Source organism: Taudactylus pleione, unplaced genomic scaffold (genome assembly GCF_031769625.1).
Source record: "Taudactylus pleione unplaced genomic scaffold, aTauple2 ptg000102l, whole genome shotgun sequence".
In the NCBI taxonomy this organism is placed as follows: domain Eukaryota; kingdom Metazoa; phylum Chordata; class Amphibia; order Anura; family Myobatrachidae; genus Taudactylus; species Taudactylus pleione.
The window spans coordinates 1,312,863-1,326,675 of record NW_028284504.1 but is presented as its reverse complement, the minus strand read 5'-3'; the positions used below and the strand labels follow the sequence as shown (position 1 = coordinate 1,326,675).

The window sequence follows — 13,813 nt, the reverse complement described above, 5'->3', positions numbered from 1 at the left end:
CCATTCCACTTTAAGAGCTGGGCCACCACTCAAAAATACGTGCCAAGTATCACATCCTGGAAATTGCATGTTTGAATCTATTGACACATTGCATATTGTTGCAACAGGAAGTAGTGCCTAGTGGAGTTTATGATGCGGTCAGAAGGTAGTTTGCGTTTAGAACAAATATAAGGCGAGTCATCTATGTAGGAGGGAGGGGTTGGTGGTGGGGTAGAATATTAAGGCAAAAAAGTGGTTAAGGAATCTGAAGAGCTGAGTTTTCAAGAAACACCTGGAAGATGTGCAAGCCAGGGGGAAATATTTGTGTGAGATTTAGTTCAATCTGCAGACAAGATTGAGTTAAGTGTAGACTGGGATAGTGGCAGCATAACATCTTGAAGAAAATTATTTTATCTGCTGTGTTCAAAATAGATTAAGGTGAAAGTATGGTTAGGGAGCGGTAAAATAGGAATTGCAATGGCCAATATGGGAAATTTGGAGTGAATTCCTGTATGATTTTGCAGTACATTCAGATAAGTATTTTGGAAAGGTTTCATTGTATGGAACAGGTTTTGGATCCACATTGAATATTGGGAACAAAGGATAGTAAATCAGCCAAGGATGACACCAAGGTAGGAAACTTAAGGGGCCGGTTATGGATATGTCAATAGATAAGAGTCTTAAGATGGGTACACACAGACACATTGGCCGATCAATTGATAGGCCAATGTATCTGCTGCCCGTCGACCAGTGTGTACCCACAATATGTCTGAACGTCGGCGTTCACCGACATATCGCATTGGCTGTGCTGCACAGCCGATGGATAGTTATGTCCGCAGACCGCCCGTACACACACAGTGGAAGCTGTGAGGAGGGGCCTTTCCCCCCGCCCACTGGGACACGCCCCCTGGCCGCCGGGACCCGCAGGCAGACACAGATGATGGCTGTTCAGTGTGTATGAACGCCGAAAATCTGCAGATCATATACACAAAAAGAAATACAAGTGCACAACTCCAAATTAATAGATTAGCGTTCCCGCTAGGCTGTTTTAGCTGGGCACTGCGCCATGCCCTCCTTCTGGAGGGCAAAAAGCACCCTGCCCTCCAGAAGGGCAAAAAGCACCCTGCCCTCACAGCCTGCGGGTGCAGTCTTCACCCGCGGGTCGCAGTGTCCCACGGGTGGAGAAATGTGCGCTGACCCAGTCAGCGCCGTAGAATAAATGTCGGGCGCATGCGCCCAGCATCTATTCTCCCTGTCTGCAGTGCTTGTAAGTGCCGGGCACGCCCCCAAGTATGACGAAAAGGGGAAGAGTCTTATAGACACGCCCCTTTTCATGGCCACACCCCCTTTCGGCGCACGCACAAAGTTGCCCTCTCTAGCTCTCTAGCCCTGCCTGCCGCCGGAGCTAGAGTGAACACTAGATTATATATACATACATTGTTGCAATAAATAGAGGTTTTGGCATAATCTTTGCCAAGGTTATGGGCCTACCCACCACATCCGGGTAACCTCTGTAGGGTAGGTCCCTAACCTACTAGGGATCAAATCCAGAGCACAGGACACCCCCCACAAACTAGCCCAGCTAAGCCACCCCAAGGGACAGTTAAAACAAGAAAAGTGGTGTAAAAGGAAATAGTTAAGAGCAGCCGCATATAAAGAATAAAAATAAAAAAGTTAAACATTGTTTTTTATATATGTATTTCATTTTTTAATTTGAAGTGCAAAGCACCTAGGAGTCTCCTAACACTTCCATATATTGTAAGCATAAAGGAGACTTGCAAAAGAAATGTGGTGGTAGTTTCATCTTTTAGTAGGCACAACTAACTCCATGTTAATATGCAGAGGCATCTTGACGCAGCAGGTGGTTTATCATATTTGCAAGTTTGTGTAACTGTCCTTTGCATTTTATCATGTAGGAGGCATATCCCTTATCTGGTCCGTTGCACTGTGCTGGTGGAATTAGAGTTTTGTTTCTCGTCTAGAATAACCACTCCCTTACATGCACCGGTGATGGGCTAATAAATTGGATATGAGCAACTTCCATTTTGTGTATCATCAATACCAAGAAAACAGAATGTGGAGTCGAATGCTGGGTACACACAGGACAATCTGTTCAGCGAATAATATCGCTGAACTATCTCCCTTGAAGTTCCTGGTGTGCTGGGTGAATGATATTGTTCATCCACACACCAAAAATATCACCAACGATGAAAAATCAACAAATGCATACACCTATGGAAAATGTACAATATCGTCCAGATTGGCCTGCATGAGTGCCTGATGGATGATATCGTTATCGTCCAGCAGGAGCGCGCATCATTGGTTGTTAATTGCATACACATGGAACGATAGATCATTGAATGATATTATCGTTCAGATCATAACTTTATATTGTTCCGTGTGTATACACCTTAAGTAATACCTCCTTTATACAGACCTGAAAATCCCCTGGACCTGGGTGATCCATTTAAACTGACAAAAATCCTGAGTTGATAAACGTGAATGCGCATAAACTCTGGATTTTTGACAGTGTAAGTGGATCCACTCAGGTCCAGGAACCCAGAAATCCAACTCTGGTAGTTTGCAGGGTTGACCACGGGTCGTTCCCGTGTCCCCCTGCAGTGTAAACTGCGCGATCCGGGTCACGATGACCCAGATCATGCCGTCTGATTGGCCGGCTTCAGTGGCGCTTAGAGACGACGACATCGCCAAGTGTCAACTTCAACGAGCGCCGGCCCGAGCAGCACGGAGCAGTACACTCCACCTGCCCTCCCTGCCAGTGGACAGCTGCAGAGTGAGGTAAGTGGGTTGGGGAGGGAGGGGGAAGAAGCACTGCTCACATGTGCCAGGTCAGTGCTGACACTGCTCTGGTGTGAATGGTTCCAACCCAGGCACAGTGGTGTTAAGGGTCTGACCAGTGTTGGAAACTAGTTCCAAATCCCGGGTCAGACCCAGGACTTTGGTATAAAAGAGGTACTTGAAGGCCAGTGGGTTGTTAACTGACTGGGACTGAGTACAGGGATTAACAAGACTGGGAAATCACTAGAAGGTGGCTCCATCACCATTAAAGACTATTTACAAAAAGCAAGAACTAAAACTAGCATGGCTATAAAAAGAATTACAGCTTAAACTAAACGCAATGATCAAAGACATTAACTAATGGTGCATACACGGTCAGATCTGTCAGATGAACGATGTGAACAATTTTACAAACTATTTGAAAGATTTCAGACAGTATTAAAATGAATGAAATCGTCCAAATCTGACTGCAAACACATCAGATGTCATCATTATCTGACAGATATGAACGAATGATTTTTAACATAGTTATCGTTCAGATCTGACAAAATCTGACCGTGTGTACGCACCATTAGCTACACACACACTAACCCCGCATCAAAAACCATGTTATTGATAAGCAGCCATAATTAGGTTTTTGTACAATGTCTACCCTCTGCTCTGTGTAAACAGGGGAGTGTTATAATTCCACATTAGAGTAATAGCACATTTCAGAGTAGAAACAAGTTATTCTTCGGTGAACGCATGCATTTTGTTTGCATAGATAATGTTATTAATGACCGTCTCCCCATTAACATTAATGTGATTGTCAGCCCTAGCACACAATGGGCCCGATTCAGACCCGCTCGCAAGCGGGTTGATGGTTGTTCATCGCGCATGCGCAAGCCCCGTAGCGATAAAGAAATTCTCTCGCTCCGGGGTTCGCTACAAAAGGGGCGCCGGTCGATGTTGATTGACAGCTCTCAGTTTTGTAGGCGGGGTGGCTGGACAAACGGAGGCGTTCCTGAAGGAACTCCTGCCGTTTGTGGGCGGCCCTACTGACATCACCAGTGATGTCAGTAGAGAGCTTCCGGCTCTATTAGAGCAGGAAGGTCACTGGGGCTTGTGGCAGACGACACTACCACAAGGGTCTCGTCGCAACCATCGCGACCATCACCTCGCCGCTCGCAAAAGCTGTGGGAGGTCACCCACAGCTTAGCGAGAGGCCAGGTATTATAAAAAAAAAAGCAGCCGCCCTGATTCAGACCGAATGCTCGCTTCTTGAGCGTGGCTGTGAATCAGGTCCAATGTGTTTTAGAGTGGGTTATTAGGAGCCTACAATTTAGGACCCATTACAGCTGCCGGCTGTATTGCCGCTTTTTCGATCCGACCAGAACCGCCAATTAGCAATACAGGCCAGCGGCCATCGATGTTTGCTGGTCAGGGAATCTGAAATGCTTAATGTTAAAAATCCCCGAAGTGCTGATCCCGATCATATTTTGGTCATATTGGAGTTCATGGATGCCCTGACCCCGGCGTCTGAGAATCAGGGAATTGCCCTAATACATTGCAGATGTATGAGGATCTTTGCATTCTCAGTCTACATGGTCTAGCAGCAGCTGCAAATGAAGCACTATGCTATTCTTTTAAGTTAATGATTGTGTTAAGGCCCCTATATATAAGCAATCAATTGGGAAAATTCTGCATTTAGCAGATTAGTGTGTAGAAATATCTGCAGCCGCATATCCACTTGCTGATTAAAATGAGCGACTGAACGATGAGTTATCATTCAATCGCTCATTAAGCGTGCAGGAATCGGGAACACGACCAGCGATGCGAGCTCCCGCTGGTCGTTACCGACATCAATCAATACCCGAACATGCCAGTATATCTGTCGATAACGACAGATTGGGCATTTTCAGGGATATGGGAGGGTGCCTGCACTGAACAACATATCGTTCAGTGTGTGCACCTGCAGGATGAGTAACGACTGAACGTTTACGATGTCGCAAACGTTAGTCAGCAAGTGGATACGCACCTTAATGGTGCATACAAGGTATGATCTGCACAACCAATGATATTGCTGAATGACCATAACATGCTGGATTTCACAGACCATCTGAGGTTGTTGAGTGCTAGTGTATGGGAACAATCAACTGATCTGCAAGGAAGACAGATCTGCCAATGTTGAAAGGCTCATCATTTTACTAGTAATGTTCTGCAAACAACTGAAAAATATCTGTACTGTACGGGTGCAGATTGGTTGATTGGGGGAAATCACAGAATTTTAATTTGTGAATGCTGATGTATGGGCCCTTTCACTGTGTGCACCACATAGGGGTTGCTTCACAGCTGTTTAGTCTATAATCCAATTTGGTTTCTTCTTTAAGATTATCAGAGTGTATCAGAGAAATTATCAGAATAGGTTTGCTGTAAAAAGTACACAAAAGTCCTAGTTGACAGGGCCAATAAGGCCGTGGTCATTTTCAGTGTCTCACCCAACTCTCCTCACCTTACAGTGGTCATGGCAAGCAGAACCCCACTGGCCAGCATTTTACACCCTCACCCTTCACTGTGTCAATGAATTAGGGAATAAATAAACCCTGGTCTGGCATTTTCACTCATTGCCTGGATCCATCTGCCAAGGGCTCTAATCTCCCCCCTGTGATTCTTGCTTGCTTCATGACTCTGGGCCCAATTAATTACCGTTCAGTCGAACGATTGTTGCATTCTGCGAGTGCATCATAATGCGCCACTGCGATCACACTGATCGCAGTGACTACATAGACCCATTGCAGTGTGATTGACAGGAAGCGACCATTTGGTGGTGGTGATGGGGGAGTGGTCGGCGAAAAGCAGACATGTAACAGCGTTCAAATGCACTGACAGGAGCATGCACAAGTTGGCCACTGCGATGGTATATGCAGCTTAAGCACCCACTGCGTGCAACGAGGTTAGCAATTTCTAAGTAGGGAGAGACCTTGTGCAACTGTGCGTGAGGCTGCGATGGTACTCGATATTACATGGTTTCACTATTTTGCCAAGTAGCACAGATATGAGTAAGGGGATGTGGGCTTAGGTTAGGCTGCAATGGCATTGCTATTGCAAACATTTGCATATTTTTGCAGTGGGTCAGTGCGTAATCATAGCTGCGATCACAATAGCGATCCATAATGAATCAGGCTCTGTACCATGTCCAGTCTTCGCACTAAGGCCACATCCCAAAACAGTGCAGGTACGAGAGCAGCATAAATGACAAGTCAGTCACCATGTTTGATATGGCTGAAGTACACTGAGCAGAATGGGAATTTTACAGCTGATCAAACTGTACATTAGTTACACAACCTATGGATTGTCATTTCCGCCATTATGAAAACCAACAGAACAAAGATAGTACCATACAAACTGACTTCTGTTTTCATATCTTACTGCTGTTCCTGTCCAAACCACAAATGCCACTATCAGCAGAAAGGAGACCAGAGTCGGTTTTATCTCCATCACCGCAGAGATCTTTATTGGCCTCACAATCACAGCATGTCAGTATTTCAGTTGCAGACTCTAGCCAGAATATTTTATAATGAATGTATGTTGATTCTGCAGTTATGTTTCACACAGTTATCACTAACTTACAGAGCATTCAATCACCAAATATTATACCAATCACCATAACCCAATTCAACCAAAATGCCATGTCAAAAAACAGGCAGATTTGAAACCACAGAAGCGGGTCCATAGTGCAGCATACGGTATGTACTAAACTTTGTAAACCGCATCCAAATCCATCCCACTTCTATTGCATCAAATACAATAATAAGAGCATAGACATTGTTACATCACCACCATAGACTGTGCGAGGTCTCAATTTTCTCAAGCTTTTCTTAAGCAAGATGCTGCAATGCCTGTCTCCAGTGCAGGGTGGGCTGAGGGTGAGGGGCGGCCAGCATCCTCATTTCAACAGGAGAGGCTCAGACATGGTGAGTTGTGGTCGAGGTAGTGGTGGTGGATACACAATAGTGAGTTGCACTGTGACCCAGGCAATAAGTCATGCTGCACTGACATTTCTATAGGAGATCTTAGTGCAGCATGACTTTCAGCTGTGTCAGTGCCAGGCAGACTGCCTGAGAGAGTACACTATAAATGCCAAACTACTCCTCAGACTTAATTAAAATCTAGAAAATATTTTATAAACAATTAACATTTGAAGTTATTCGACTGAACTGTTGAATCTTACGGACCCCATGGGTATAACTTGAGCAGCATCTGCTACATACTTCACATAGTTGGTAACCACCCTGCCCACCATCTCCTATGAGCAGTGTACAGAGGAGTACAATGTGGTTTACAAGTAGCTGTGAACACCATTTGCCTGTGCCAGCGTACTAGTCACTAAATGAAATTATGTTCAGAAGAGTACATGACTGTTCCCTCCAAGCAGTAAGTGGAAAGCCACCCCACAGGATAAAGGTTGTGCCCCTCCCTAAGAGCTTTGGCAAACCCTTTAAAATGGTGCCAGGATGGTGATCGACTTTAGGCATGGTGTTCGTTTACAGCAAGCCACAAGTTCCAAGAATTCTAGAGAAGAGGTAATATATGTATTTACATTGAAAACAAAGTGAATTACACACTGTCACTCCTTTTCTGCTCACAGAAGTCACTTTCTATAACAGTTCACAGCAGTTTGGATACATGCCACATCACAATCTTGTTTTTTTATGGCCACACCAACTCCTTATCTTGCAGTTTCACATTCATACAAACTGATCAGAGTCAATGCTCTGCCACAATCTCCCATAGTGGATTGCTACACTCAAGAAGATTCAAGCTCTATGAATAGAATACAAAAGAAAAAAAAAAAAAAACTGACAACACACCCCCCCCCCCCCAAAAGAGGAAAGCACCACCCAGTTCCAACCAGAACAAGGCAGATACCGCATACTTCTGTTTCATGAAGTAAAATCTCAGCACCTGCCGAAACTTACAACTTTTACCTTTCCAATTCTCCTATTACAATAAAACTCATGTACTACTCTAGGTACCAATAATAGAATTGTGAAGCTATATTTTGAGATATGGAATAGGGGTATATTATAGTTTTGTTTTAGAGTGAGTGGAGGTGCTGGTCATTAGCAACCATATTGTAGCCATCATTTGTTTGGTACATTCTAGATCAGTGGTTCCCAAACACTGTCCTTAAGGTATCCTAAAGCTGGTTATACACTTGTCCAATCCTCCAGGGTCCCAACTCCCGACCAGATGGTTGACACAATCCTACTGGACCTAGTTGCAGATACAACACCAAATCTACGTGTACACAACCTGCCCAATCTGCATCTGCTGAAAGGATCGCTGAACACTCTTCCAATCTTTGGCAGACTGGCTGCCACTCACTCACTGCTTGCGGGACGTATAGTGAAGAATTGTACAAACCAGTTGCAGGAGCATACACACTTATATTGGTCTGGCGATTGGAGATCTGGTCTGCTGATTTTTTAGCAGCTTTAAACACATTTTTGACAAGACCAGGATTGGATGAAACCAGAGGTTGTGTGAGAGGACACTTTACAAATGTCTGACCAACTGGTAGATCAGAGGTCAGATTGGATGAGAATTGGACAAGTTTTTACTAAGCTTTAAAGGTGCATACGCGGTACGATTAAAATGCACGATATGAACAATAACTAATATTGTGCATTTTTTGGTGCCTCCAACGACCTGCGATGCGCAGGCACATATGGACAATAAAGATATCGTCCATCAACCGTTCATGCAAGCCAACTTGGTCGATATCGACCAGGTTACTATAGGGACCCGCATTCGTTGATTGTGGGTCGCTGGTTGGATGGTGTGCTAGATCATCGGTATCGATCATCCAGCACACCAGGGAGATCGTTCAGCAATATAGTTATCGCTGATAGTCGTCCCTTGTGTATACACTTTTACAGTCCAGGTTTTAAGGATACCCATGCTTAATCAAACTGACTGAGCTACTAATTAAGTCACCTGTGCACAAGCTTAGATATTCTTAAAGTATAGGTGTATACCGGCGCTGCTCCTGCAAAGAACATGGATTTAGCTGCCTTTATGGATATATAATCAAGTGCTCCCACATGATCTTGATGTGAAATCAATAGTAAATATTTGTGTCCCTGGCACTCTATATGCATATTTTATCAAATGATTTCTAGATTGTAGTTGCAAAATGCCAGTGACACAGCATACAGCTACAGGCACCTGGCAGAGTAACGTTGTGAAGAGGACCCAGCAACAGAATAGGACTCATGAAGCGGAGGAAGGCGTAGGCTGCCCAGAGAACACCAATGAGCAGAGTAGCTCATCTAAGGTACCCAAAAGGTTCGCAAACTAAGCAGACTGCATCTGCACAATAGCCTACTACAGAACTGTTCATTAACCACTTAAGGATATATTTAAACAAGAGAGTCATCCAGTGTGTGGGCACCTTTACATTTGTAGAAAGCAATTCTTGCCAAGCACCCAGACAATACTCTATTTGTGGTTATGTACCTGCTTATTTATAATACTTACATACACACATGCATATACATACACATTGTACTCATTTCATAGAATATCTTCACACCCCAGATAATTTTAAAGGGAATAAACGTTCCCTCTGGTCCACAGGCAATCATGCAATGACGCACACCACCAGGTCCACCATCAGGGGTGACTGCCAAAACTGGCATTCTGGGCCCAGACAGGGGGGTGCCCAGGGCCCACCCCTGGTTCCTGCTGCCAATTTCTGGAGAGTTGCACAGTTGTGAAACTCCCAGAAGCCATGGAAGAATCAATGGAGACCTCCAGGCACCAGCTATCATGGTTATTGATGGATCTATCCTATCCATTACTGTGGGGTCCATCCAGGCAGCCACTTGCTAGCTGCTGTCTGGTACAATAAAGTTTTTGGTTTGTTTTTGCTTTAAGACAACGCACATAGCATGACACCAGCAGTTGCCTGGTACAATCGTTTGTCTTTTCTTGAGACAAGGCACACGTGACATCATACACCACTGACAGGAGCCAACAGAAGTAGCAAGTGTCTGTGGGCAGCAAGGGACTGGATGTAGGTGCTGGCTGGGGAGACACTGCAGGGCTGAAGTTACAGAAAGAGGGGGGGGGTTACTTACTTTCCCAAGCTCCAAAATGCTCTGCTCCATGACTTCCCTCTTAATGATTGCAGTCATCTGTGTTGAACTGATTAATTGACAAGAATGAAGTTTCAGCACAGGTGGCTGCAACCCATAATTTAAGAGTAAAATCCAGGAGCAGAGAATTTTGTACCAGGTGGAAGGGGTCACGTTGGAGGCTATGAGGACTATCCTACAGACTCAGAATACAGAGGAGTAATACAGACTGCAGACATCATGCGTAAAATTAAAAAACCGCAAAGAATAAAATAGAGAGTTTTGTATTGACAGAACAGGGGCATAAACAACAACAACACACTGCAGCGTGTGTGTGCGCATATATATATATATATATATATATATATATATATATATATATGCTAATAAGCACAAGACTTAAGCCTGTGAGCGCTATTATTCAGCATCCGCACAAACACCGCTCACCTGCTATCAGCGTCTGGCTGCCGATTCCCGAACCAATCCCCCACCCAGCATCTGACCCCGGTTTATTAGTATAGCTCCTCCTCCTCCTCACTCCTACTGGCTGGGTGCTTCGTCGTTCTCTCATTGCTGGTCAGTCACGCGCTAACCCGGCATCACGTGATGCTCTGCGCAAAGTCACATGACCTTTGCACGTGACTGCAAGTTTTTGACAGGACTATACTAGTGGGGTATTTCCCAGCAACTGTTACTTCCGCATACTGATTTAATAAAAAATGTAAAAAAACAACAACATTTTTAAACAGTTTCTCAGGACTCATCTGACACAATCTTCATTTATTTTATCAATGCATATCCCTCAATAGAATTATGAATGCTATCTCTGCTTTTAGCCGTGTTAATAGTAATAGCAGCATAATTACTATATAGGACATATGCATATGTATAGGACATGTGCATATAGCTGCAACAGTGACTGGGATGGTTCATCAAATGCATCCCCATCAGGAATCAGTATGTAATATCTTTATAGTATTGCCAGACCTGGATCACTGCAATCTTTGCCAAAAAAAATGCATGGTAAGGATTGCATCTAACCTGCAGCACATCATTGTGATTCTACTCGTTTTGTTAAATGGAAACGATTCCAGGGACACATTTTTAAAGTCTGGAACTGACTCTAGAAATTAGGGACAGCTGCTAACCATGGCTAGGCAATGAAAAATGCTAAAGAATATTTTCTCTTGGAATTTTATGTATCACTTAGGAATTGCCTATTTTGTCCATGATAACCAGCAGTAGAGTGTTTTGGCTGGTATGGGTATGAAGTCCCGACGTCGGCAGCCCGAAAGGAGAAGATACCGACAAGGCAGGTAAGTACTCTATCCCTACCCGTCCCCCCCCCTTAACCCTAACCCTCCCTTAGTGGTGCCTAACCTTAACAGCCCCCTGTAGTACCTAACTATAACCTCCCCCAGGGGTGCCTAACCCTCCCCCGTAGGGGTGCTTAACGCTACCCTCCCCCCCAAAAAAACCCTAACCCGCTACACTCCCTAAACCTAACTGTCCCCCCGCGGCTAACGCTAAGAGCGCCCCGGACTTACCTGGCTTTCCAGCGTCGGGATTAAGATAGGCGTCAGTATTTCGACTCCTATTTTAAGTCCTTTGTCGGGATTGTGACATCGATATTGAGACCGGCAGCCTTGCGACCACCGGTCTCATAACTACATCCCGTTTTGGCAATGTTATACACATTTTGATTGTAGAATCTATTTAAAGTTAAAGTGTTTTGCAGCATTGTTTATTTTTATCAAGGTAGGGTAGGGAACAAAAAAATGAAAGTGTCAGAGATAGCCATCGAAAGGTTAACCATCGATGTTCTCTATCAATGGCACCATCAATACTTTCCATCAAAGGGGTTGATTCAGGGCCTGATTCAGAGCTGGACGCTATTTGCGCTCGTTCGTTCTGAAAAAGGGGCCGGCTATTTAAATTGAGCGCTCGCTCTTTGCGGTCTGTTGACACCTCTATGTCTGAACGAGCGAACAAAACATGCGCTCGCTATTTTTGAAAAAACTCCCCCTGGCCGCTCGCATCCTACGTCATCTCCGCTATTTATTAGATTAATCGAGTACATCGAAAGGCGTATGAACTGCTCGCAGTGCTTGTGGTAGCATTTTCCTACCGCAATCATGCGAGCAGTTCAAGCTAAGAAACAACCAAGTGACGTGGTCGATGACGCTGCTTTGTTAATTATGCACACCCTTAAAACGCCCGTTTTGACCATTTGGCACACCTGCGTTCGGATCTCCACTCCCCGTTTTCAAGCACCTTCCCCTGTTACCACCCACAAACACCTCATTCTGTCACTCAAATTAGCAGGCATTCGCTATTTTGCGAGCACACAATTTCCGACCGCAATGACTGGTTCGCGCATGCGTATTACAACTCATACGCATGCGCAGTTGTGTGAACATCGCTCGGAGCGAACGGCCGCTTACGAGCGGCTCTGAATCAGGCCCTCAATTCAGAGAGCTGTGAGTTGGTCTCAGAGCTATTCAATTCAGCGCGCTGAAAAACAGCATCGCGGCCACCGGCCGGCCAGCACTTTAGTCGGATTTTTCCTTGCACTCTCAGGAGGGTACGAGAAGAAATCCTATAGTCGGATGAACAACGCACTGAACAGCTTCCCGGAGATATTCACATTGCACTGAATTGAATCGGCCCCAAAGCCAGGAAAGCATCAATGTAAAACCATCAATGGTTTAAATAATCAATGGCCATCACTATCGTTGACACTTGATGGCAGGAAGCCAATCCAAGAAGGAGGGCGGATCTTTGGGATATGCGTTGTGCAACGGGAGAAAGGTGCTAAGGGTGATGTGACTAAAAAAAACAATCATCGGTTCTCTGCCATCGATGGTAAAACCAACCATCAGTAGAAACCATACTTGCCTACTCTCCCTGATTGTCAGGGAGACTCCGTAAAATAGTAGCAATCTCCATGACTCCCTGAAGAGTCTAGCAATCTCCTTGATTGCACCTTTTCCCCATTATGCAGCTGTTTTATATATATATATATATATATATATATATATACACAGGTGCATAAATATTGGGACATTGACATAATTTTCATATTTTGGCCTCTATTCACCACCACAATGGCTTTGAAATTAAACAAACAAAATGTGCTTTAACTGCAGACTTTCAGATTTAATTTGAGGGTAATTACATCCAAATCAGGTGAACGGTGTAGGAATTACAACGGTTTCTATATGTGCCTCCCACTTTTTAAGGGGTCAAAATTAATGGGACTATCAACTCAAAAGCTATTTCATGGACAGGTGTGGGCTATTCCCTCGTTATTTCAGCCTTAAGAAAAGCCTTAAAAAACTAACATTGAAATCATCACATAAGGAGTATCATACTTAAGCCAATAGGAAAAAAACATATGGAAAGTATCATTATTCTACCCATATATCACAAAAATGCTAAGAACCGGCACTCAATTGGCAGCTGGCACCAGCTATAACTTGCTTGGGTACCTTCCTCCAGGGCAACAAAGCTACCATGTAACATCTAGAAAAAATGAACAGGCGGCACTCCAAAGCTAGTGAATGAAACAGGTGTATTTGAAATCGACGTTTCGGGGTAATTCACCTCTTCATCAGGACATACATAGGTGAAATGAACAATGTGACTAAATACTAATGCTAATCAGGACTTACCTGTCCTCCCGCGGGTTACCGGCGTCCAGCGCATGCCGTGCCTCCACTCCCGGAAATGACATCTCACTGGATGTGATGTCATTCGAGATAGACCCAGGGGAGCAAGGGTTCCCTGGTGTCAGCGTCTCCATAGAGACAGATGCGCGCGAAGTCCTACCGGGCTGCGCTGCTACAAAAGAAAACAAAGTGTTTCATTGAATAATCAAACTCGTGACATACATGCAAACAGCTGAAAAACAA

The 13,813-nt window shown here is 44.5% G+C and overlaps 1 protein-coding gene across 2 annotated transcripts in view; it reads right to left on the bottom strand.

Moving 5' to 3' along the window:
* The window catches only part of GRN (granulin precursor), a 37,214-nt gene extending 26,764 nt beyond the window's left edge, over positions 1–10,450 (bottom strand). Inside the window, exon 1 of one of the 2 annotated variants that reach the window (XM_088470656.1) lies at positions 10,347–10,450. The gene's annotated coding sequence lies outside the window, so the exon portion shown is untranslated. The remainder of the gene's footprint in view (positions 1–10,346) is intronic. The other variant, XM_088470657.1, reaches the window with a different exon arrangement.
* Between the last annotated feature and the right edge of the window lie 3,363 nt (positions 10,451–13,813).